The following is a 26111-nucleotide window of genomic DNA, read 5'->3' as shown; positions in this document are numbered from 1 at the left end:
AATTATTTTATCTCCATTACTGTAAATTAGAGTACTGTAAGTAGATCTGAACACCACACCTCAGGAAGGATATCTTGGAGAGAGTATATCTTAGGTTTACACGAGTTAATCCTAGACTTTGGGGGTTACATTATGAGGAGAGATTAATGCAAATTAAGTCTGTTTTCAGTCGAATTTAAAAGGTTAAGTGGTGATCCGATTGCTTAATATTTATCTACTTAATATTCAAAGGCATTAAGGGATATGGACCAGAGCTGGGTATATGGAGTTAAACCACAGATTAGGCATAATCTCACGGAACAGGCTCAAGGAGCTGAGTGACCTACTCCTATTCCTATTTTAAATTGGATGTGATAGTTTTGCAACACCATTTGTTTTCCTTGAGTGGCCATAATTTCAGGCACTGAGGTCTGATCAATGTTTGTTGTGGCTTCCTCATAGTCTCTCCTGTGAAATTACTGTTTGGTAATTCTGTTGATTGGTATGATAACAAATGAGTAGTTTAACTGTTGAGTGCCTTAGCTATACAATTGTCTGGATTTTGGTAATTCAAATAAATATTGTTTAAACTATTTGAATACCAGTTACCTTATGTAACATAGTTGGGGAGGGGGGAGTGAATAAAATCACCCGAGTCCTTCCTCTTCATGTAACTTGGTCTTTCATTGTCAGTTATGATCTTCATTACAGTATGACTTTATTTTGATTAAATAGGCATAACTAACTTAGGGCTGAGATTGTGTGTGACTAATTTGTTAGATTTTCTAGTCTCCTGATTTAACGACCAGATAAAGTAGACATTGGGACATGAAGAAAATGTGGCAAGAGTGCTTGGAATTTGTTGCATTTAGAAAGTTTTAATAGGTGTGTCTTCACATTCTGTTTCCTTTAGAATGTTTATCTTTTGTGTATTCTGTATTTTGTTTGACCATGGGGTATGGGTGTCTGGCAAGGCAATTCTTTTTTAATCTATCCCTTAAAGGGCCCCAGTGAACCTGATGGTAGTTTCATAGGTTCGCCATTACTGAATCTAGTTTTCATTTCCAGTTTCCTTCAAAGCTAATTAATTGAATTTAAATTCTACCATCCATGTAGAACTTCAACCTATGTCCCAGCCTTTAGATTTAGTCTAAGAGCATTCTAACTACTCCACTGTCTTCCTTTTGTAGTGGTTGTCAGTATTTGCCTTCATTGTTTTCTGTATTTTTGCTGTTGGTTAGTGGTCCACTATAGTGTGTAGTGTAGAATTTACATCTTAGGTTTTCCACTATATAACTGACAAAGCCATAACCAATATAGCCGGTTGTTCATACACTGGCTTAGAATCATTAGTTGATCCTCTGAGCTCTGGCTGAAAAGCTGTTTGCTTACAAAGTTGCTGGAAGTGCGAGCTAAGAGTGAAAAATACTTCAGCATTCTGTTGAGAAAAGAGAAAATGTTAACATTTCAGTATCCCTTCATCAGATTTAGTCATTTTAGATACAATGGCTTTTCAGCAAAGCAAGAGAAAGAAATAAACAAAAGGTTCAGGGTACAAAGCAAGAGAGATTACATGACAAAAGGAAATGATAGTTCAGGTCAAAAAGAAATGAAACTAGGACAAGTGAAGAAACAAAATGTGTATCTTGTGGAACTATAAATATGGAAAACAGGACCATTACCAAAGGCTTTCTGAGATCTTGGTGAAATGACAGGATCAATAGCATGTTGCCATAAACAGGCTGAAGACTGAGAATTAAAGAGAAGGACAGACAAGGAAAACAAATTGTTAAAACAAAAGTGTTTTATAGCACATTGCATGATTTTGCCATGCTCCAAAGTGCTTTTAAGCCAATGAGGTATTTCTGAAGTGTAGTCACTATTCTGATGTAGAGTCATAGAGTTATTACATCTAAGATTGAGACCAACCAATTTGTCAGCATGCTGCAGTGCAATTCAGCCACTAACTCTCCTTGCAAAATTATTTCCACATGGTATTGAATTCTATGTTTCTAAAAATATCCTTACTTCATCTGAATTTCTTGTCTAAAGCTTTAAATCTGTATCCCCTTTTCCTGGTATGGTCAGCTGATGGCACGCCAAGCCCTTGTTAATTATATTGTCAGGGACCACACTTTTCTCTTTTGGACGATAAGCTGGAATGGGTGTTGGACAGCTTCTATAAGTTGAAATACTGAGAGAGATTTGCTACTTAGAAAAATCAAGTTGTGCGCATCTTTAGCACATTTCTACTTTATGAAGCTGTTAGATGATTATTTTGTGGAAGACTAGTACTCAAATTGCTTGAGCTAAAGAAAAACTGCCAAATGATAGCCGTCCAATTGGTTGAGTTACAAAGCTGTGAATGGCAGCCAGGAACATCCAGAGCCTGCAAACATCTATTTTTTTTACCCCCTCTTTCCTTGAAGCTGGAAAAAAACCCAAGAAAACTTAAAGGAACTCGAACAAGAAAAGATCCGTGTCAACTGTTGAAAAGTAAAAAATCATCACTTTGCAGAAAACAGCATGTGATCATTACTGAACTCAAAATAAACTGAGGCAATTTAATCCACCCTTGAAATCTGGGCTTTTGATATTCAGAATTTTGTTCCCTGTCTATATATTTTCCACTCAATATCTATGCCAAACTGTATTTTTCCGACCTTAATTGAGAAAAAGTGTGCATGTATTTGGGGGTTTTTAAAGGAGCATAGTTTGTTGCATAATGAATTTGCAATCCTTTCTTTTCACATAAAGTGCATTATAATTAATATTCCTGTTTATGAAAAAATCTGGTGCTTTTGTCCTATACGGCTGTCGGTGAGGTAAATCGATCATCTTCGTGGTTAAATTGGGATTTTACGCATCTTTGTGGTAGCTATCAAGCACGCTCTCACCCAAGTTAAGTTGTGGCATCATTTAAAGCTTTTGTTATCCTTTACCTCTCTACCAAATTTTAGGTCTTCAGATCTTAATGGACTTCAGGTCAATATGGAATCACTGATTCTACTGACTTAGTGGAAATTGCATGGGCAAGCGCAACTTCAAATGAAAAATTCCCCTCCCTCTGGAGCCCTCTGAAAAAATCCCTTTCAAGTTGGAAACTGGAGGATCTAACTCGATGTGGTTTAATAGTTACCCAGGAGAAGTTGGAGGATTTAAAAACTTTCTGTATCTCCTGAATGACAATTAAACTGACATCTCCTGCTCTACCTCCCCAATTCCCAAACCTCTGAAATCCAACCACTATAACCTGAACCCATTCCCAGTCCCAACTCCATTCAATATCCAATATAACCCCGTCGACTGGTATCCTGACCTTCATTCAAACCATCATTTCAAAACACTGACTTTAGAATTTGCAGATGGTACTTTACATATGCAAGTTTGGACCAAAGAAAAGAGCGGACAGTTCCCTACTCCTCCAAACCTCTCATACCAACACTTATGTGGAAAGTCAGGAGGCATGGGATGGTGGGAAATTTGGCCAGTTGTATAGAGAACTGGCTAACCGGTCAAAGGCAGAGAGTGGTGGTAGATGGCAAATATTCAGCCTGGAGCCCAGTTACAAGTGGAGTTCCGCAGGGATCAGTTCTGGGTCCTCTGCTGTTTGTAATTTTTATTAATGACTTGGAAGAGGGAGTCGAAGGGTGGGTGAGTAAATTTGCAGACATACGAAGATTGGTGGAGTTGTGGATAGTGAAGAGGGCTGTTGTTGGCTGCAAAGGGACTTAGATATGATGCAGAGCTGGGCGGAGGAGTGGCAGATGGAGTTCAACCCTGTCAAGTGTGAGGTTGTCCATTTTGGAAGAACAAATAAGAATGTGGAATACAGGGTTAACGGTAGGGTTCTTAGTAAGGTGGAGGAGCAGAGGGATCTTGGGGTCTATGTACATAGATCTTTGAAAGTTGCCACTCAGGTGGATAGAGCTTGTAAGAAGGCCTATAGTGTATTAGCGTTCATTAGCAGAGGGATTGAATTCAAGAGTCGTGAGGTGATGTTGCAGCTGTACAGGACCTTGGTAGGGCCACATTTGGAGTACTGTGTGCAGTTCTGGTCGCCTCACTTTAGGAAAGATGTGAAAGCTTTGGAGAGGGTGCAGAGGAGATTTACCAGGATGTTGCCTGGAATGGAGAATAGGTCGTAAGAGGATAGGTTGAGTGCTAGGCCTTTTCTCATTGGAACGGCGAAGGATGAGGGAAGACATGATAGAGGTTTATAAGATGATCAGGGGAATAGATAGACTTTTTCCCTGGGTACAACAGAGTGTTATATAAATTTAAGGTGAAGGGTAAAAGTTCTAGGGGGGAATGTCAGGGGTAGGTTCTTTACCCAGAGAGTGGTGGGGGCATGGAATGCGCTGCCTGTGGGAGTGGCAGAGTCAGAATCATTGGTGACCTTAAAGCGGCAATTGGATAGGTACGTGGATAGGTGCTTAAGCTAGGACAAATTAGATTAGATTAGATTAGATTACTTACAGTGTGGAAACAGGCCCTTCGGCCCAACAAGTCCACACCGCCCCGCCGAAGCGCAACCCACCCATACCCCTACATCTACCCTTTACCTAATGCTACGGACAATCTAGCATGGCCAATTCACCTGCCCTGCACATCTTTGGACTGTGGGAGGAAACAGGTGCACCCGGAGGAAACCCACGCAGACACGGGGAGAATGTGCAAACTCCACACAGTCAGTCGCCTGATGCGGGAATTGAACCCGGGTCTCTGGCGCTGTGAGGCAGCAGTGCTAACCACTGTGCCACCGTGCCACCCAAATGTTCGGCACAACATCGTGGGCCAAAGGGCCTGTTCTGTGCTGCATTGTTCTATGTTCTATGTACAAGACCGGATGTTCTCTTGGCCCTACATTAAGCACTCATTCATTTATCTGGCACCCTGACATCCAATTCACCTTGTCCAGCTGTTATCCCACTTATTTGATATTCTAACCACTCTATCCACCTGACCCCTCACAAATTTTGGCACACAACCCACCTCATCTATCTGGCACAGCATACTTCTCGCTCACCTGGCACTTAACATATACAACAGAATGTCATCTTAACACTTAGTACATTCTTACTCTTTCACAGGAGTTTCCAAAGTGGCTGGCTGTGCTGCTGGACTTTTAAAGAACACCGTACTGAATGATTCAAAAAACATGATTTCTACAGGATCTTCTGTGATTCTGGATTTGTGGATTCCTGGACGATATTGTATCAGGAGGCCCACACACTATTTGTGAACATCCAGTATACATGACATTTTTTAACATCAAAAATATGGGGCTGGATTCCCCAAGAAGGGAATTCCTGCTCCTTTATCTCTAACGTCTCAGAAGAGCTCCACATTTCAACAGGAGATTCTGATCAGCACTCCTTCTGAAATATGGATCCAAACATCCATTCTGACAGTTCCCTGAATTTGCAAAACTATCTGGGAAGGCAAGCTATGCTCGTTTTTCACAGCAATTAGCTGCCATATTTTGAAATTTTAAAGGCCCATAACCTCAACCGCTTTGATAGCTGTTGTCACAAAATGAAGATGTAACATTAGTGGGCTGTTGGTTGGGTATGGTGGCATGTGGGTAAAAGGTAAGGTAGGTAGGATGCTGGAATTCAAAGTGGCCATGTAAGTGATGGAAATTTTAGGGTAGATTGAGATTCGTGGGAGATTGTAGTTCTAGACTTGGAGGTTTTGAAGCTGGCAGCCGGGTTGGGATACTGGAGCCTTGAAACAGGCATAGAAGAGGTAGGGAGTCAGGTTCAGCACAGGGGATGTGGGGTCAAATCTGGCAATGGAGCTGAGGTATTAGATTCAGAGATGGGGTGGAGGTTAGACCTGAGGGTAGGGAAGTGGTTTGGGTTTGGAACAGGAGAAGTGGATCCTGAAGTGAGACAGGATGTTGAAACAGAATGACTAAATGAATCACTCACCGCAAGAATCTACTTGCAGTATCAAAGAATTTATTAGTGTTACATCGGGGCCACAAAAATCTCAGTGGGGTGGGGAGTGTCCCAAGGCTTTTGCACAGAACAAAGACACAAACTTTTATACATTTATTTTTAGCCCACTTTAGCATTTACAAATCAATCATGTTATTGATTGGATGTGTATGTAATCAATCAGTGACTGCGTGATCTGTGAATAGGCTTCCAGTAGTTTTAGTTCTTCCCATGATCTCATGACGTTTACATCTTAAAGACATCTTTATCACCTATCCTTGGGCATTCGCAATGCATCATCTTCAACCATATTCCAATACTGCTGACATCTGCATCTGTTTTTCGGTCCTACTTTCCCACAGGCAAAGTGCTTCTTACAGTTTAAGGCAGTTTGTCCACGGGAATTCAGTTAAATCTCCTAATGTCTGTTACATTTAAATTCCATTAGATGTACGCGTATATGTGATTACAATCACCAAAACAATCTTAACTAAAATGAGTCTATCTTTTCCCTTTCTATCCCATTTTAAAGAACAAACTTTGAATTAGCTTGCAAGAGGGACTTCTGTCAGTGCTTCAAAGGTGTCCCTGATCAAAACTAACTATGCTTTAAGCAATGGTTACATTTTTTTTTGGCTTCTTAATAAGATCCTATTCTTTGAATTTTTTTTGAGAACTTACCAGATTGTTATGAATATGAAGGCCACAATTCTGACTGGAAATCACTGCTTTAACTAATAATCTTTGGCCAGTTTATGTCAGTTGAAAACCAAAAACAACCATTTACTTAGAATCATGGTGGCCCTGACACTTAAAAAAGGAAGAGAAGCACAAGAGTTTCCGTTATAAAGGAAATATTTATGTCTGGGAGGAATGTAAAGTGGCTGTTGTAAACTTTAAAAATGAGACTGCTTATTTAAATTTATTCTTCAGTTTTTATTTCGTTTTTGTCCTAACAGGGGATATCTTCAAGGTCTGTGGGGTATGGGGGATCGGGGATCGGGGGAGGTGTTTTTGGGTGTGCGTGAGGTAATTTTGGAGGGTCAGGTCAATAGTTACTCAAAATAAGTGGAATATTCTGAATTTGGAGAATTCCAAGCACAGAGAAATCTTTAACATTCTAGATAATTCCATCGGAATGTACTAAAGTGGGAATTCTGTAATGTCTCCATGTGCAACTCTTGTTATAGAATCATAAGAGATGTACAGCACAGAAACAGACCCTTCCGTCCAACTCGTCCATGCTGACCCGATTCCTAAATTAATCTAGTCCCATTTGTTAGCACTTGGCCCATATCCCTATAAATCCTCCCTATTCATGTACCCATCCAGATGCCTTTTAAATGTATCGGCTTCCACTTTTTCCTCTGGCAGCTCATTCCACGCATGCGCCACCCAATGCGTGAGAAAGTTGCCTCTTAGGTCCCTTTTTGTATCTTTCTCCTCTCACCCTAAACTTTTGTTCTCCACTTCTGGGCACTCCCACCCCAGGGAGAAAACCTTTGTCTATTTACCCTATCCATGCCCCTCATGATTTTATAAACCTGTACAGTCACTCCTCAGCCTCTACCGCTGGAAAATAACTCCAGCCTATTCAGACTATTTCAATAGTTCAAATCCTCTAACCTTGGGAATATCCTTGTAAATCTTTTTTGAATCCTTTCAAGTTTCACAACATCCTTCCTATAGGAGGGAGACCAGAATTGCACACATTATTCCAAAAGTGGCCTAACCAATGTCCTGTACAGCTGCAACATGATCTCCCAACTCTATACTCAATGCACTGACCAATAAAAGAAGGCATACTAACCACCTCCTTAACTATCCTATCTATCTGAGACTCCTCTTTTAAGGAATTATGAACCTACCTCCACATTTCAGAAATGACTGTCTGGCATTGGAAAATACAGAGCATGGTTTCCAACTCTGGTTTGAATGTCTTGGCCATTAGTTGGAAATTGGGATGCATTTGACCTCAAACAAAAACAAATTGCGGGGAACCAGTCAGCAGGTCTGCATGTATGGAGAGAAATCAGAGTTAATGTTTTGGGTCCAGTTATCCTCCTTCAGAACTGATGGTACCTAGGAAGGTGTTAGCTGTTGTGGTTCTGTTCGCTGAGCTGGGAATTTGTGTTGCAGACGTTTCGTCCCCTGTCTAGGTGACATCCTCAGTGCTTGGGAGCCTCCTGTGAAGCACTTCTGTGATCTATCCTCTGGCATTTGTAGTGGTTTGAATCTGCCGCTTCCGGTTGTCGGTTCCAGCTGTCCGCTGCAGTGGTCAGTATATTGGGTCCAGATCGATGTGCTTATTGATTGAATCTGTGGATGAGTGCCATGCCTCTAGGAATTCCCTGGCTGTTCTCTGGTTGGCTTGTCCTATAATAGTAGTGTTGTCCCAGTCGAACTCCTGTTGCTTGTCATCTGCGTGTGTGGCTACTAAGGATAGCTGGTCATGTCGTTTCGTGGCTAGTTGGTGTTCATGGATGCGGATCGTTAGCTGTCTTTCTGTTTGTCCTGTGTAGTGTTTTGTACAGTCCTTGTATGGAATTTTATACACTACATTGGTTTTGCTCATGCTGGGTATCGGGTCCTTCGTCCTGGTGAGTTGTTGTCTGAGAGTGGCTGTTGGTTTGTGTGCTGTTATGAGTCATAGTGGTCGCAGTAGTCTGGCTGTCAGTTCAGAAATGCTCTTGATGTATGGTAGTGTGGCTAGTCCTTTGGGTTGTGGCATGTCCTCGTTCTGTTGCCTTTCCCTTAGGCATCTGTTGATGAAATTGCGGGGGTATCCGTTTTTGGCGAATTCATTGTGTTCTTCTTCCTCTTTTTGCAGTTCTGGTGTACTGCAGTGTGTTGTGGCTCTTGATGCAACTTCTTTTGTGTGTGTTGGGGTGGTTGCTTTCGTAGTTTAGGACTTGGTCTGTGTGTGTGGCTTTCCTGTATACCTTTGTGGTGAATTCTCCGTTAGGTGTTCTCTGTACCATCACGTCTCGGAATGGGAGTTGGTTGTCCTTTTCTTCCTCTCTAGTGAATTGGATTCCTGTGAGTGTGGCGTTGATTATCCGATGTGTGTTTTCTATTTCTGCGCTTTTAATTATTACAAAGGTGTCATCCACATATCTGACCCAGAGTTTGGGTTGAATTTGCGGTAAGACTGTTTATTCTAATCTTTGCATTACTGCTTCTGCTATGAGTCCAGAGATGGGTGAGCCCATGGGTGTGCCGTTGATTTGTTCATATATTTGGTTGTTGAATGTGAAGTGTGTTGTGAGGCACAGGTCCAGTAGTTTGAGTATGCTGTCTTTGCTGATAGGTTCACAGTCCTGTTGTCTGTTCTGTATGTCCAGCAGGTTAGCTATTGTTTCTCCGGCTAGGGTTTTGTTGATAGAGGTGAACAGTGCCGTTACATTGAATGAGACCATAGATTCTTCCTTGTCTGTGTATATTTCTGATGTTGTCCAAGAATTCCTGCTGATCAGGTGTTTCAGTTTCTGCTGTAGTTCTTTAACCAGTTTGTGTTATGGTGTCCCTGGTAGTGATACTATGGGTCTGAGTGGGCCAATACTGGCCAAGGGACTCAACTACAACCACAGGGACGCCAAGACAGCAAACTTCCTAGCAGTACTAGAATGCAGACTCAGGAACAATGGACTGACAGAAGAGACACAACAAACAGTGAGACAAAGTATTATACCTCTGATAACAAGGAAAAGACAAACACACAACCTCAATACCAAGGAACGGGAAGCACTAAAATCACTAAAAAACGATAAGAACATACTCATACTATCAGCAGACAAAGGCAGAATGATGGTCATCCTGGACAAAGCAGATTACATCCAAAAAGCGCAACAACTACTTGCAGATACCAACACCTACCAAAAGAGGGAGTTTGACCCCACCCCACAGCTCACCAATAGGATAAATAACACACTGAGGAACCTACAAAAAAACAGACAGATAACCAGGTTTGACCTACAAAGAGTGAAACCTGAAAGCAACAACACCCCCAGATTGGTGGGCGGCGCGGTGGCACAGTGGTTAGCACTGCTGCCTCACAGCGCCAGAGACCCGGGTTCAATTCCCGCCTCAGGCGACTGACTGTGTGGAGTTTGCACGTTCTCCCCGTGTCTGCGTGGGTTTCCTCCCACAGTCCAAAGATGTGCAGGTCAGGTGAATTGGCCATGCTAAATTGCCCGTAGTGTTAAGTTAGGGGTATGGGTGGGTTGCGCTTCGGCGGGTTGGTGTGAACTTGTTGGGCCGAAGGGCCAGTTTCCACACTGTAATGTAATCTGTAAACAAAGTCTGTAATTCTATGGACTACCTAAAGTGCACAAACCAGACATCCCATTCAGACCCATAGTATCACTACCAGGGACACCATCACACAACCTGGTCAAAGAACTGCAGCAGAAACTGAAACACCTGACCAGTGGATCCAGACACTCTATACAATCAACACAGGAACTCTTGGACATCATCAGAAATATACACATAGACAAGGAAGAAACCATGGTCTCATTCGACGTAATGGCACTGTTCACCTCTATCGACAAAACCCTAGCCAGAGAAATAATAGCCAACCTGCTGGACATACAGAACAGACAACAGGACGGTGAACCTATCAACAAAGACAGCATACTTAAACTACTGGACCTGTGCCTCACAACACACTTCACATATGAACAAATCAACGGCACACCCATGGGCTCACCCATCTCTGGACTCATAGCAGAAGCGGTAATGCAAAGATTAGAACAAACAGTCTTACCGCAAATTCAACCCAAACTCTGGGTCAGATATGTGGATGATACCTTTGTAATAATTAAAAACACAGAAATAGAGAACACACACCAGATCATCAACGCCACACTCGCAGGAATCCGATTCACTAGAGAGGAAGAAAAGGACAACCAACTCCCATTCCTAGACGTGATGGTACAGAGAACACCGAACGGAGAATTCACCACAAAAGGTTTACAGGAAAGCCACACACACAGACCAAGTCCTAAACTACAAAAGCAACCTCCCTAACACGCACACAAGACACTATTCAAAAGAGCCACAACACACTGCAGTACACCCAGAACTGCAAAAAGAGGAAGAAGAACACCTATACAATGTATTTGCCAAAAACTGCTACCCCCGCAGTTTCATCAACAGCTGCCTAAGGGAAAGACAACAGAACGAGGACATGCCACAACCCAAAGGACTAGCCACACTACAATACATCAAGAGCATTTCCGATCTGACAGCCAGACTACTGCGACCACTATGACTCATAACAGCACACAAACCAACAGCCATGCTCAGACAACAACTCACCAGAACGAAGGACCCGATACCCAGCATGAGCAAAACCAATGTAGTGTATAAAATTCCATACAAGGACTGTGCAAAACACTACATAGGGCAAACAGGAAGACTGCATCCATGAACACCAACTAGCCACGAAACAACACGACCAGCTATCCTTAGTAGCCACACACGCAGATGACAAGCAACATGAATTCGACTGGGACAACACTACTATTATAGGACAAGCCAAACAGAGAACAGCCAGGGAATTCCTAGAGGCATGGCACTCATCCACAGTTTCAATCAATAAGCACATCGTTCTGGACCCAATATACCGACCACTGCAACGGACAGCTGGAACCGACAACCGGAAGCAGCAGATTCAAACCACTACAAATGCTGGAGGAGAGATCCCAGAAGCGCTTCACAGGAGGCTCCCAAGCACTGAGGATGTCACGTAGACAGGGGACAAAACGTCTGCAACACAAATTCCCAGCTCAGCGAACAGAACCACAACAACGAGCACCCGAGCTACAAATCTTTTCACAAACTTTGAAGCTGTTAGGTTATTGCGAGCAGGTAAGGATTAACTAATATTTGGCAGTTATTCATTCAACTAGGCTGATCATTGTCCATTCCTTTGTCTGTCCAGCTGTTAGTCTCTTACTTTGACTCTACCTCCACCTATCATCTACTCCTTACCCCCCTTTCCCCACCTTATCTTCTGCATCAAAAAACAATTTTTTTCTTAGGTGTCATCAAGTTCTGAAGAAGGGTAACTGGACCCAAACTCTGATTCTTTCTGCAGATTGCTGCCAGACCTGTTGAGCTTTTCCAGCATTTTATTTTTGTTTCTGATTTCCAGCAACTGGAGTTTTATTGATTTTGCATTTGATCTCAGTTTTCCATTGTAAGTTGGGAATAGTATGTAGAATCCAAATTCAAGAGAAAATACCAAGGTATAGTATCCTGAAATCCCTGTGCAAAAATGAAAAAGGAGTCCCCAGAATGCATTAGTTCACTCTGAAAGTTTAAAACATTGGTAATAAAGCAAGATGGATTAGGGGCTTTGTCTGCAATGGAGTGCTGCTTTAGAGTGTAATTTGAGTTTCCTGATAAAGAGAGGAGGTGATTCGTCCCTTTGTTCTCTCTTTGGTGAAAGCTCCTGTTCTTTAATATAAAAGGAAGCTCTTTGAGGAATTTGGGACATAAGGAGAAAGAGCACCCTTAAGGAAATGTAGCAGTACAGAATACTAAGGTTGGAGAGAGAACTAATTTGACAAGGAGCAGCCTAACTTTATCTTCAATCGGTCTTGATTCAAAAGTAACATGGGGCAAGTGGAAGCCAATAATTTGGTGAGTATTTGTCCTCTTGCTTGTTTTTTTTTTCACCCAAATTTCTCACAATCGAACGAAACGTTAAATTCATTATGTTTGATCACTGCTCCCTAGAGAAATTTGTAAAGTCTTTATTTTGCAGTTTATAGTTTAAGTCAATACTTTGTCTTAATGAGGTCAAGGAAAGAAGTGTCTTCAGCTGCAACTCCTGGAACCTCTCGTTTCGGAGCTGTATTAGCTGCTGGGGACACCAACACGTCCGAAAGAAAAGACCCATGATTCATGGGGTATATTAGAGATCATTTCCTAGACCAATTTGTCACGGACCAACCCAGGGAGCAAGCTGTCCTGGATTTGGTAATGGGTGATAAAGCAGGTTTAATAAATGACCGAAGAGTAAAAGATTCCTGAGCAAGCCGTGATCATAACATGATAGAATTTAATGTTTGGTTTGTTTGAGAAAATTAGGTCAGAAACAAGCATTTTATTTTAAAGACAATTACAATGAAATTAGGATAGAGTTAGCTAAAGTAGACTGGGTGGATAGATTACCAGTGGCAGACATTTAAGGAATTAATTCTTGACTCTAAACAAAAATATATCCCAGTAAGGAGGAAAGGTACTGGGAGGGATAAACTAACCAAGGGAGTTGAGAGTATCAAGTTGGGGGGAGAAAAGACACACATAAAGGAGGCAAATGTCACTGACAGACATGAAAACTAGGATAAATTCAGAATCAAACAAAGGATGACTAAAAAGATAGAGACAAAATAAACCTTAAGGGCAAGCTAGCGAGGAATATAAACACTGACAATAAAAGCTTCTTTCAATGCACAGAAAGGAAGAGGGAAATAAAAAAGAAAGAATCTTGGGAGATTTATGCTGTACAAGAAAATAACAGTTGGAGATATTTTGCATCCGTTTTTATGGTGAAAAACACACTGTGCGTCCCATTAGTACTAAAGAATACAGGAAGGAATTAAGTACTATCAATATCACGAGACAAGCGTCATAGAATCCCGACAATCTGGAAACAGTCCACACCGACCCTGTGAAGAGTAACCCACCCAGACTTATTCCTCTATCCTATGTTTACCCCTGACTATTACCTACACATCCCCGAACACTATGGGCAATTTAGCATGGCCTGCACACTGACCTGCACACCTTTGGATTGTGGGAAGAAACCAGAGCACCCGGAGTAAATCCACGCAGGCACAGGGAGAATGTGCAAACTCCACACAGACAGTCACCCGCGGTTGGAATCGAATCCGGGTCCCTGGCGCTGTGAGGCAGCAGTGTTAACCTCTGAGCCACTGTGCTGCCCCAAGCTATAGGTCAATAGCCTAACATGTATTGTAGGAAAAATGTTAGAATTAATTATTAAGGAAATAATAGCAGCGCATTTAGGAAATCATAATCTATTTGAATAGTGTTGCGCAACACTGGGTTATAGTCCAACAGGTTTATTCGGAAGCACTAACTTTCGGAGTGCTCCTCCTTCATTAGGTGCTTGTGGAGGTCAAGATCATGATCAGAGAATTTATAGCCAAAGTAGTGCAGTGTCATGGAGATGTGATACATTAAACAACTTTAGATTAAAACTTCCATCTTTTAGAATGTGAAATGCTGCTTTCTGTTCTTTGATATGTAAATCCCAGAACTACTTCAAGTCATATTTGAGTAGGATCAGCATAACTTCATGGAAGGGAAATATTGTCTGACTAATTGATTAGAGTTTTTTTGGGGAAAGTCTCAACAAGAGTGAAAAGAAATGAACCAGTGCATGTGTTGCATTTGACTACCAGAAGATGTTTTGACAATATTCATTACACAAGGTAATACCATAAGATAAGATCCTATGGTGTTGGAGGTAGTATGTTGGCATAGATGGAGAATTAGGAGAAAGTGAGGACTGCAGATGCTGGAGATCAGAGCTGAAAAATGTGTTGCTGGAAAAGCGCAGCAGGTCAGGCAGCATCCAAGGAACAGGCAAATGGACGTTTTGGGCATAAGCCCTTCTTCAGGAATGAGGAAGGTGTGCCAAGCGGGATGAGATAAAAGGTAGGGGGGAGGAACGTTGGGAATGTGATAGATGGAAGGAGGTTAAGGTGAGGGTGATAGGCCGGAGAGGGGGTGGGGACGGAGAGGTCGGGAAAAAGATTGCAGGTCAAGAAGGCGGTGCTGAGTCCGAGGGTTGGGACTGAGATAAGGTGGTGGGAGGGGAAATGAGGAAGCTGGAGAAATCTACATTCATCCCTTGTGATTGGAGGGTTCCTAGGCGGAAGATGAGGCGCTCTTCCTCCAGGCGTCGTGTTGCCATTGTCTGGTGATGGAGGAGGCCAAGGACCTGCATGTCCTTGGCGGAGTGGGAGGGGGAGCTAAAGTGTTCAGCCACGGGGTGGTTGTGTTGGTTGGTGCAGGTATCCCAAAGGTGTCCTCTGAAACGTTCCACAAGTAGGCGGCCTGTCTCCCCAATGTAGAGGAGGCCACATCGGGTGCAGCGGATGCAGTAAATGATGTGTGTGGAGGTGCGGGTGAATTTGCGACGGATATGGAAGGATCCCTTGGGGCCTTTGAGGGAAGTGAGGGGGGGAGGTGTGGGTGCAAGTTTTGCATTTCTTGCGGTTGCAGGGGAAGGTGCCGGGAGTGGAGGTTGGGTTGGTGGGGGATGTGGACCTGACGAGGGAGTCGCGGAGGGAGTGGTCTTTCTGGAATGCTGATAGGGGAGGGGAGGGAAATATATCCTTGGTGGTGGGGTCTGTTTGGACATAGCAGAAATGACGAAGGATGATACAATGTATCTGGAAGTTGGTGGGGTGTTAGGTAAGGACCAGTGGGGTTCTGTCCTGGTGGTGATTGGAGGGGCGGGGTTCAAGGGCGGAGGAGCGGGAAGTGGAGGAAATGCGGTGGAGGGCGTCGTCGACCACGTCTGAGGGGAAATTGCGGCCTTTGAAGAAGGAGGCCATCTGGGTTGTTCGGTATTGGAATTGGTCCTCCTGGGAGCAGATGCGATGGAGGTGAAAGAATTGAGAATATGGGATGGCGTTTTTACAAGGGGCAGGGTGGGAGGAGCTGTATTCTAGGTAGCTGCGGGAGTCGGTTGTTTTATAGTAAATGTCCGTGTTGAGTCGGTCGCCCAAGATAGAAATGGAGAGATCTAGGAAGGGGATGGAGGAGTCTGAGATGGTCCAGGTAAATTTGAGGTTGGGGTGGAAGGTGTTAGTAAAGTGGATGATCTGTTCAACCTCCTCATGGGAGCAAGAGGTAGTGCCGATACAGTCATCGATGTAGCGGAGGAACAGGGGGGTGGTGCCAGTGTAGCTGCGGAAGATGGACTGTTCCACATATCCAACGAAGAGGCAGGCATAGCTGGGGCCCATGAGGGTGCCCATGGCTACTCCTTTGGTTTGGAGAATTGGCTAATGAGCAGGATACAACATGTTGGGGTAACGTGTTTTTTTCAGGTTCCTCAGGGATCATGCTGGGACTGCAACTGTTAACAATATAAATTAATGACTTAGAAGAAGGAAACCGATGTACTGTAGCCAGATGTGCAGATGACAAAAATAGGTGGAAATGCTAGTTGTGAGAGGGATGTGAACAGATCAAAAATATTAGGTTAAATGAGTGAAATGTTGGCAAATGGAGTATAATGTAGGAAAACATGAAGTTGTTTATTTTGGTAGAGAGAACGGAAGATTTAAAACGATAGAAATGTAGAACATAAAGACACTTGGGATGACTTGTGCATGAGTCACAAAGCTAGAGTACAGATGCAGCAGATAATCAGAAAGGCTAATGGCATGTTGGCCCTTTTCATGAGGGTTGGAGTACAAGAATAACAGTGTCTTCCTGGAACTGTATAAGGTGCTGATGAGACCACATCTGGAGTACTGTGAACTGCTTTAGTGTTTTTATTTAAGGAAAGATGTTTTATTGGAGGCAGTTCATGTGTGGATCTTCAGTATTGTTGTATGAGCAAGGACTAAGTAGCTTGGGCCTCTGTTTGCTGGAGTTTCATTCCCTCTTGCTGGACAATGAAACGTGATCTCATTGAAACAGACAGGATTCTAAAGAGGTTGACAGGGTAAATGCTGAGAGGATAGCATGGGAGAGTCTAGGATCAGAATTAAGGGTGCCAATTTAAGACTAGATGAGGAGGGATTACTTCTGAGGGTTGAAGGTCTTTGGGACTCCTTGCCACAGAAGCTGTGGGAGCAGTGTCCTTGTGTGTATATATAAGGCTGAGAAAGATTCTCGATGAGTAGGGGAATTGAGGGTTATGAAGAAAGGGGAGAAGTAGACGTGAGGAATTTTGGATCAGCCACAATTGTATTGAATGCCAGAGCAGGCTCAGGTTGTTGAATGGCCTACTCTTTTGAATGGCCTACTCTTTTGAATGGCCTTCTTTCTTTTGATCTTATGAAAGATAACATACCCTGACATGTTAATGCTCTTTCTGTCTCCCCAGAAGCTCCCAGATCTGATGAGCATTTCTAACTGCAGATGCTGGCAATCAAATAAAAGCAGAATTTTAATAACTTTGCATGATGGAGCAGAACTCACAGGACATGTGGCATAGGAAGGCAGGAAGTTTTCTCCCTCCCTGTGTCTCTACCTCTCTCATGTGGTCTGTCCCTCCCTCTTTCTGTGCCTATCCACCTCCCTCCCTCTCTTTCCCCCTCCTGTAGACTAGAACAGAAGATTGGGAAACTGTCAAAGTTCTGTCTGATGGCACAACTGCAGCATGGATGTGCTTTACTGTGCCTGTGGAAAGCTTTTAAGATTTATACTCAACAGAATGCTTAATGAAAGGTGAGAAAGCACCTCCAGCTCCCTTCATGTGTCTCTTCCCTTCAAGGTTTCAGGGAAGAGCCATTGGCTACCTGCATCATTGAGATATGCTATACTATGCGCAGATTCAATCAGCACATGTAGAACATCTCTTCAGAAGAAGAGATTAAGGATCAAAATGTCTGACTGCATCTGTGTAAAGAAATCAGAATCGATATGTCTGGTTCAGTGTCTCTTCCTCAGAACTGATTGTAACTAGGAAAACGTTTGTTTATATTGCAGAAGATGGGTCAGGGAAGGTGGTAAGGAGTAAATGATAGTTGGAGGTAGAGCCCAAAGAGCTCCAAAGTATTTGGAAGACAAAGGAGTGGATAGCTTTCTGGTTAGGAGGATGGATAGTTTTTAATGCTAACTTCTCACAGCTCACATCATCAATTAAAACAAAACATCTGGTTCACTAATGTGAAGGAAATCTGTCATTCCAAACCAATTTTTCCTAGATGATGAATACCCAGACACAGCAATGTGTTTGACTCTTTCCGAAAATAGTCTAACAAATGTTAGCCCACGTCCTATGAAAGAATAAATTAAAGGAAAATGTCTGAACCTCTTTCAAATGGATGACATAAATAGAGGAAGCACTTTAGGATGTCCCATGATATGATTACCTTCATTTGTTAGCTGCTGAATAAGGACAGCATTATGTCTTTATTATATATTGTCTGCAAGGGCCATCATTCAATAGATCTCATCTTTCCAAAGTGACAGTCTGAGGATTCCTCACTGGTGTCTTCAGCTAAGACTTATGAGGGGTATCTCATCTCCCAGCTGCCAGCTTTACCATCAAGCAATGTATCAAAGACTTCTACCATTTTCAGTAGTTGAGAATGCAGGCATCATTATTGCAAACAAAAATTTTTAGTGTTTTTAGTGTGATTTGCATATCAATTGAGCATTCAAGGAGTGAAAACCTTTCCTGTTGATGAAAACAGGCTAAACCTAGGGAGCTCTAAAGGTAGCTTGTATACAGATTGTACTGCCCTGCACCTATGAGAATCCTGGTGGATACGGACATCCCAATGCCTTGACGGTAAACATAATTTTACAAATACATAGCATTTCAGAGGAAAGCATTTATGTGACCTTTCAGAAGCAGGTAAATCATAAACTTGCAGAGCTGCCCAATAGAGCCCTGGGGATATGAGCTGGGAAAAGAAGTTTAAGGCCTCAGCTGTTGTCAATGCCACCAGCATGGGATTGTCTCCCAAAACATGCCCTTATTCAGCAACTGACAAATGGAGGCAACCATATCATGGGACATGCTAACATGCTTCCTCAATTTATCTTGTCCATTTGAATATGTACTCAGTTTTGGGCCAATGCTTGCCATGGTCTCTGGTTGTCTGCATCTTGCTTCTGGAGGGTCTGCAGCTATCTCTGGCTATTGTGGATTTTGCTGCTGTTATTCCAGTAGCCTCCTGCACCAAAGAACAAGGAAGAGTACAGCATAAGAATGGGTCCTTTAGCCCACCAAAACTGTGGTGACACATGTGTTTATGAACTAAAAACCTTTTGTCTCTATGCTATCTGTATGCCTCTATTCCTTGCCTGTTTGTATGTTGTCAACTTACCATTTAAGCATTGCTATTGTAACTGTCTCCTCCTCCACTTCTGGTAGTGCATTCCAGTCACTTACCACCCTCTCTTCTTTTAAGAAGAAAAGAAACCTGCGGCTCCTATTTTTTTAAACTGATATCTTTTTTCCTTTAAATCAATGTTCCCTAGTATTGACATTTCTACCCAGGGAAAAAGACTTTGACGATCCAAACTATCCGTGCCTGTCATAATTTTGTTAACTTCTATCAGATTGCTGCTCATTCTTAGCTCAAGTGAAAACAAAACAAGTTTGTCCAATCTCTCCTCAAAGCTAATACCCTCCAAAACAGGCAGTATCTTGGTAAATTGTTTCTGTGCCCTCTCCAAAGACTCTACATCCGTGAAGGTAAGTGCGCCAAATGCTGCCTTGACTGCCTTATCCACTTGTTTTGCCACTTTCAGGGAACTGTAGGTTTGCACACCTACATTCCTTTGTATGTTGGTGCTACTAAGGATTCTGCCATGTACTGTATCCTGCATTGGATCTCCCAAAATGTGTCACCCGGCATTTGTCCAGGTGGAACTCCATCGACCGTTCCTCTCCAGCCTAACTGTATCCTTTGGCAATCCTCCTCACTGTCTGCAGCTTCATCAATTTCATATCATCTACAAAATTAATGCCATGTGACTTCACCTTTTATATCAGCCTGCCATGAGGGACCTTGTCAAAGGCCTTGCTGAAGTCCATAAAGATGACATTTACCACCCTGCCCCTATCAATCATCTTTGACTCTTCTCAAAAAACTCAATCAAGTTTGTGAGACACAACAATCCCAGCACAAAGCTATGCTAACTGTTGCTAAGAAGTCCATATTTTTTCCAAATGTGAGTAAATCTTATTACTGAGAATCTTCAATTTTCTTATTGCTAAAATAAGGCTGACTGGCCTGAAATTTCCCAGGTTATCCTTGTTGCCCTTCTTAAACAAGGAACAATACTGGTTATTCTCCAGTCCTCTGTGATTAGAGGATACAAAGATTTCATATAAAGCTCCAGCAATATCCTCATCTATCTCTCTCAGCATTCTGGGATAGATCCCAACAGCAGCGAAAAATCAGAATGGTGTGTTGGAGTAGGAGAAAAGAGCAGATGAATGCATGGCTGAGGAGCTGGTGTATGGAAGAAGGTTTCACATTTTTGGATCATTGGAACCTCTTCTGTACAAGAAGGACGGATTGCACCTAAATTGGAAGGGGACAAATAAACTGGCGGGGAGATTTGCTAGAGCTGCTCAGGAGGATTTAAACTGGTAAGGTGGGGGGTGGGACCCAGGGAGATAGTGAGGAAAGCGATCAATCTGAGACTGGTACAGTTGAGAAAAGAAGCGAGCCAAACAGAGCAAGCAGGGACAAAGCAGAGAACAAGATAGGACTGATAAATTGAACAGCATTTATTTCAATGCAAGGGGCCAAACAGGGAAGGCAGATGAATTCAGGGCATGGTTAGGAACATGGGAGTGGGATATAGTCGCAATTACAGAAACATGGCTCAGGGATGGACAGGACTGGCACTTAATGTTCCAGGATACAAATGCTACAGGAAGGACAGAAGGGGAGGCAAGAGGGGAGGGGCAGTGGCATTTTTGATAATGGATAGCATTACAGCTACACTGAGGGAGGAGATTCCCAGAAATACATCCAGGGAAGTTATTTGGGTGGAACTGAGAAATAAGAAAGGGGTGATCACCTTCTTGGAATTGTATTATAGACCCCTAACAGTGAGAGGGAAATTGAGAAACAAATTTCTAAGGATATTTCAGTTATTTGTAACAAAAATAGGGTGGTTATGGTAGGAGATTTGTAACTTTCCAAACATAGACTGGGACGACCATAGTGTCACGTGTTTAAGTGGAGAGGAATTTGTTAAGCATGCACAAGAAAATTTTGTTAAGCATGCACATAGATGTACCTGCTAGAGAAGGTGCAAAACTTGACCAACTCTTGGGAAATAAGACAGGGCAGGTGACTGAGGTGTCAGTGGGGGAATGCTTTGGAGCCTGCAACCCTAATTCTATTAGTTTTAAAATTGTGATGGAAAAAAAAGACCAGATCTAAAAGCTGAAGTTCTAAATTGGAGAAAGGCCAATTTTGACAGTATTTGGCAAGAACTTTCAAAAGCAGGTTGGGGACAGATGTTTGTAGGGAAAGGGACGGCTGAAAAATGGGAAGCCTTCAGAAATGACATAACAAGAGTGCAGAGACAGTGTATTCCTGTTTAGGATAAAAGGATAGGCAGGTAGGTATGGAGAATGCAGGATGACTAAAGAAATTGAGGCGAAAGTGAGGACTGCAGATGCTGGAGATCAGAGTCAAGATTAGAGTAGTGCTGGAAAAGCACAGCAGGTCAGGCAGCATCCGAGGAGCAGGAAAATGGACGTTTTGGGCAAAAGCCCTTCATCATTCCTGATGAAGGGCTTTTGCCCGAAATGTCCATTTTCCTGCTCCTCAGATGCTGCCTGACCTGCTGTGCTTTTCTACCACCACTGTAATCCTGACTAAAGAAATTGAGGGTTTGGTTAAGAAAAAGAATGAAGCATATGTCAGGTTTGGACAGCGTAGATCAAGCGAATCCTTAGAAAAGTGTATAGGCAGTAGAAGTACACTTAAGAGGGAAATCAGGAGGCAAAAAGAGGACATGATATAGCTTTGGCAAATAGAGTTAAGGAGAATCCAAAGGATTTTTACAAATACATAAAGGGCAAAAAGGTAGATAGGGAGAGAATAGGGCCCCTCAAAGATCAGCAAGGCGCTACAGCAGATGGGAGAGATACTAAACAAGTATTTTGCATCAGTGTTTACTGAAATGAAAGATATAGAATGTAGGGAAACAGATGGTGACATCTTGGAAAATGTCCATATTACAGAGGAGGAAGTGCTGGATGTCTTGAAAAGAATAAAAAATGGATAAATTCCCAGGACCTGATCAGGTGTACCTTAGAACTCTGTGGGAAGCTAGGGAAGTGATTGCTGGGCCTCTTGCTGAGATATTTGTATCATTGATAGTCACAGGTAAGGTACTAGAGGTTGGCTAAGGTGGTGCCATGATTTAAGAAAAGTGGTAAGGACAAGCCAGGGAACTATAGACCGGCGAGCCTGATGTCAGTGGTGGGCAAGTTGTTGGAGTGAATCCTGACAGACAGGATATATACGTGTATTTGGAAAGGCAAGATCTGATTAGGGATAGTCAACCTGGCTTTGTGCATGGGAAATCATGTCTCACAAACTTGATTGAGTTTTTTGAAGAAGTAACAGAGAGGATTGATGAGGGCAGAGCTGTAGACGTGATCTATATGGATGTCAGTAAAGCGTTTGACAAGGTTCAACGTGGGAGATTGGTTAGCAAGGTTAGATGTCATTGAATACAGGGGGAACTTGCCATTTGGATACAGAACTGGCTCAAAGGTAGAAGACAGAGGATGGTGGTGCAGGATTGTTTTTCAGATTGGAGGCCTGTGCCACAAGGATTGATGGTCGGTCCACTACTTTTCATATGATCTTGAGAGGTGTAACTAGTAAGTTTGCAGATGACACCAAAATTGGAGGTGTAGTGGACAGTAAAGAAGGTTATCTCAGATTATAATGCGATCCAGATCAGATGAGCCAATTGGCTGAGGAGTGGCAGGTGGAGTTTAATTTAGATAAATGTAAGGTGCTGCATTTTGGGAAAGTAAATCCTAGCAGGACTTCTATACTTAATGGTAAGGTCCTAGAGAGTGTTGCTGAACAAAGAGACCTTGGAGTGCAGGTTCATAGCTCCTTGAAAGTGGAGTCGCAGGTAGATAGGACAGTGAAGAAGACGTTTGGTATGCTTTCCTTTATTGGTCAGAGTATTGAGTACAGGAGTTGGGAGGTCATGTTGCAGCTGTGCAGGATATTGATTAGGCCACTGTTGGAATATTGTGTGCAATTCTAGTCTCCTTCCCATGGGAAGGATGTTGTGAAACTTGAAAGGGTTCAGAAAAGATTTACAAGGATGTTGCCAGGGTTGGAGGATTTGAGCTGTCGGGAGAGATTGGACAGGCTGGGGCTGTTTTCCGTGGAACGTCAGAGGCTGAGGGGTGACCTTAGAGAGATTTGCAAAATAATGAGGGGCATGGATATGGTAAATAGACAAGGTCTTTTCCCTGGGATGGGGGAGTCCAGAGCTAGAGGGCATAGGTTTAGAGTGAGAGGGGAAAGATATAAAAGAGACATAAGGGGCAACTTTTTCTTGTAGAGGGTGGTACGTGTATGGAATGAGCTGCTAAAGGAAATGGTGGAGGCTGGTACAACTGCAACATTTAAAAAGTCATTTGGATGGGTATATGAATAGTAAGGATTTGGAGGGATATGGGCCGGATGCTGGCAGGTGGGACTAGATTGGGTTGGGATATCTGGTTTGCTTGGATGAGTTGAACTTAAGGGTCTGTTTCTCTACTGTACATCTCTATGACTCTAAGTTTGGGGACTTTTCTACGTTTGTGCTTTTCAAAACATCCAACAACACCACCTTTAAATATTTAAATATTTATATGCCCTAGGGTATCAACAGCCCCTTACCATTTTTCATGTCTCCTCTTTTGTAAAGACTGATGCAAAGTGGGACCTCACCTCCTTCTGGTCCATACATAAATTCCCTCTGGTTCTTTTGAGTCCTTTCCCTAACTGCCTGTTGCTGCTTGTACATATATAAATGTCTTGGTATTTTCCTTATTCCTGTTTGCCAGACATTTCATGGCCCCTTTTAGCCCTCCTAGTTCCTTATTTGGATTGTTTCCTATGATCTTTAAGGACTATATTCAGTTTCCTAAATCTTACATATGCCTCCCTTTTCCTTTTTGACAAAACTCAATTTCTTGTTGTTCCTGAATATTGCCACTTTCACCTTTCATTTTCACTGGAACATGCTGGTCATGATCTGTCATCAATTGGCCTTTTAAAAATTCCCATATGCCAGATGTGGATTACCCTCAAACAGCCATCCCAATCTGTGTTTACCAGTTCCTGTCTAGTTTTGTGGAAGCCATGATGTGGAGGAGCTGGTCTTGGACTAGGGTGGGCAAAGTTTAAAAGAAAAATCACACAACAGGTTTATTTGGAAGCTCCAGAGCGGTGGGTGTGGAGAATAAGATCATAAGACACAGAATTTAAAGCAAAAGATTACAGTGTCGTGCAACTGAAATGATATATTGAATAAACCTGGATTGTTGTTAATTTTTTCAGCTCTTAGAATGGGTTGCAGATTTTGGTTCATCAATATGTAAATTCTAGAAGTTCTTTTAAGTCATCTTGCCTGTAGTACAATCCTATTAAAGTAATTGTACACTTGCTATTTCTGACCCCTATCCATATTGCCTCACTGGAGCAGCTCTGTAAGGTATACTGTACTCCCTCAGTGTAGTTATGATATTCTCCCTTATCAGTAGTACATCTCTCACACCTTTTTTACATCCCTCTCTCACCTGAAACATTTAAATCCTGGAATGTTAAGCTGACAGTTTTTTCCCTGTCTCAGTCAAGTATTTGTAATAGCTACAACGTCAGAATTATGTGTGTTAATCCAAACTTTGAGTACATTTGCCTTACCTGTCGTACTCTTTGCATTTGAAAAAAATGCATCGTAGAACGCCAGTCCTGCCTTTTTGAGGAACCTCTCTGTCTGATCTTCCTCTCTGACTCCTCCTCAGTCATTTTGTTTGATGACATACATAGAACAATACAGCACAGAACAGGCCCTTCGGCCCTTGATGTTGCACCGACCTGTGAACTATTTTCAGCTCGTCCTCCTTCGCTCTCCCATCATCATCCATGTGCTTATCCAAGGACTGTTTAAATCTCCCTAATGTAGTTGACTCAACCACATTGGCAGGTAGGACATTCCACGCCCTTTAAACACTCTCTGAGTAAAGAACCTGCCTCTGACATCTGTCTTAAATCTATCACCTCTCAATTTGTAGTTATGCTCCCTCGTATAAGCTGAAGTCATCATCCTAGGAAAAAGACTTTCACTGTCTACCCTCTGATCATCTTGCATGTCTCTATCAAATCCCCTCTTAGCCTTCTTATTTGCAATGAGAACAGACCCAAGTGTCTCAGTCTTTCTTCATGTGACCTTCCCTCCAGACCAGGCAACATCCTGTTAAATCTCCTCTGCACCTTTTCCAACGCTTCCACATCCTTCCTGGAATATGGCGACTAGAACTGTACACAATATTCTAAGTGTAGCCGCACTAGCGTTTTGTATAGTTGCATCATGATATTGCGGCTCCAGAACTCAATCCCTCTACGAATGAAACCTAACACACCGTATGCCGCCTTAACAGCAATATCAACCTGGGTGGCAGCATTCAGATCTGGATGGACTCCAAGATCCCTCTGCACATCCACACTACCAAGAATCTTTCCATTGACCCAGTACTCTGCCTTCCTGTTATTCTTCCCAACGTGCATCTCCTCACATTTAGCTGCATTGAACTCCATTTGCCACCTCTCAGTCCAATTCTGCAGTTTATCCAAGTCCTCCTGCTACCTGTAATATTCTTCCAAACTGTCCACTACTCCACCGACTTTAGTGTCGCCTGCAAATTTACTAATCCAGCCACCTATGTCTAAATGACTTCTAAAAATGTCCCAAAATAAAATACATGAGCAGAGGAATAATAAAGTACAGGAAGAGAGATAAAAACCATGGCCATCAAAGGAGATGGGCCACACCACCTCCTTGGGGAGGTTCCCTACAGCAGCCTGACGGAGGAACAATGACTGTTGATACTGATCATACTGATCAACTAGTCTGTTGCTGGTCTTTATATTTGCTTTCTTTACCTAATTAATTAATAACTGTTTCCTCTCAATAAACTGTTAGAAAATTATGATGAATGAATGTTTGCTAGAGCGGTTGGGTAGGGTTTAAACTAGTATGCTGGGGGTGGGAACTGATGTAAGGAGTCAGAGAAGGAGGGATCAGGGCAAAAACAATGGGTAGTAAATGGAATAAGAAAAGTGACAGGCAGAGAAACGAAGGACAATTTTAGAACAGGGCTATTGAGAAAAATATTGGAAGCAAAGCAAACAGCGTTAAAAAGACAAGCTTAAAGGCTTTGTGCCTTAATGTGTGGAGCAT

At 42.6% G+C, this 26111-nt stretch overlaps 1 protein-coding gene across 12 annotated transcripts in view; it reads left to right on the top strand.

Moving 5' to 3' along the window:
* tmem108 (transmembrane protein 108) overlaps window positions 1-26111 on the top strand; it is a 192818-nt gene that overhangs the window by 20969 nt on the left and 145738 nt on the right. The gene's annotated exons all lie outside the window — the stretch shown is intronic.

The sequence above is a fragment of the Chiloscyllium punctatum genome, chromosome 41 (genome assembly GCF_047496795.1).
Source record: "Chiloscyllium punctatum isolate Juve2018m chromosome 41, sChiPun1.3, whole genome shotgun sequence".
In the NCBI taxonomy this organism is placed as follows: domain Eukaryota; kingdom Metazoa; phylum Chordata; class Chondrichthyes; order Orectolobiformes; family Hemiscylliidae; genus Chiloscyllium; species Chiloscyllium punctatum.
Note: the sequence above shows the minus strand (reverse complement) of the source record. Positions and strands in the feature narration are given on the sequence as shown.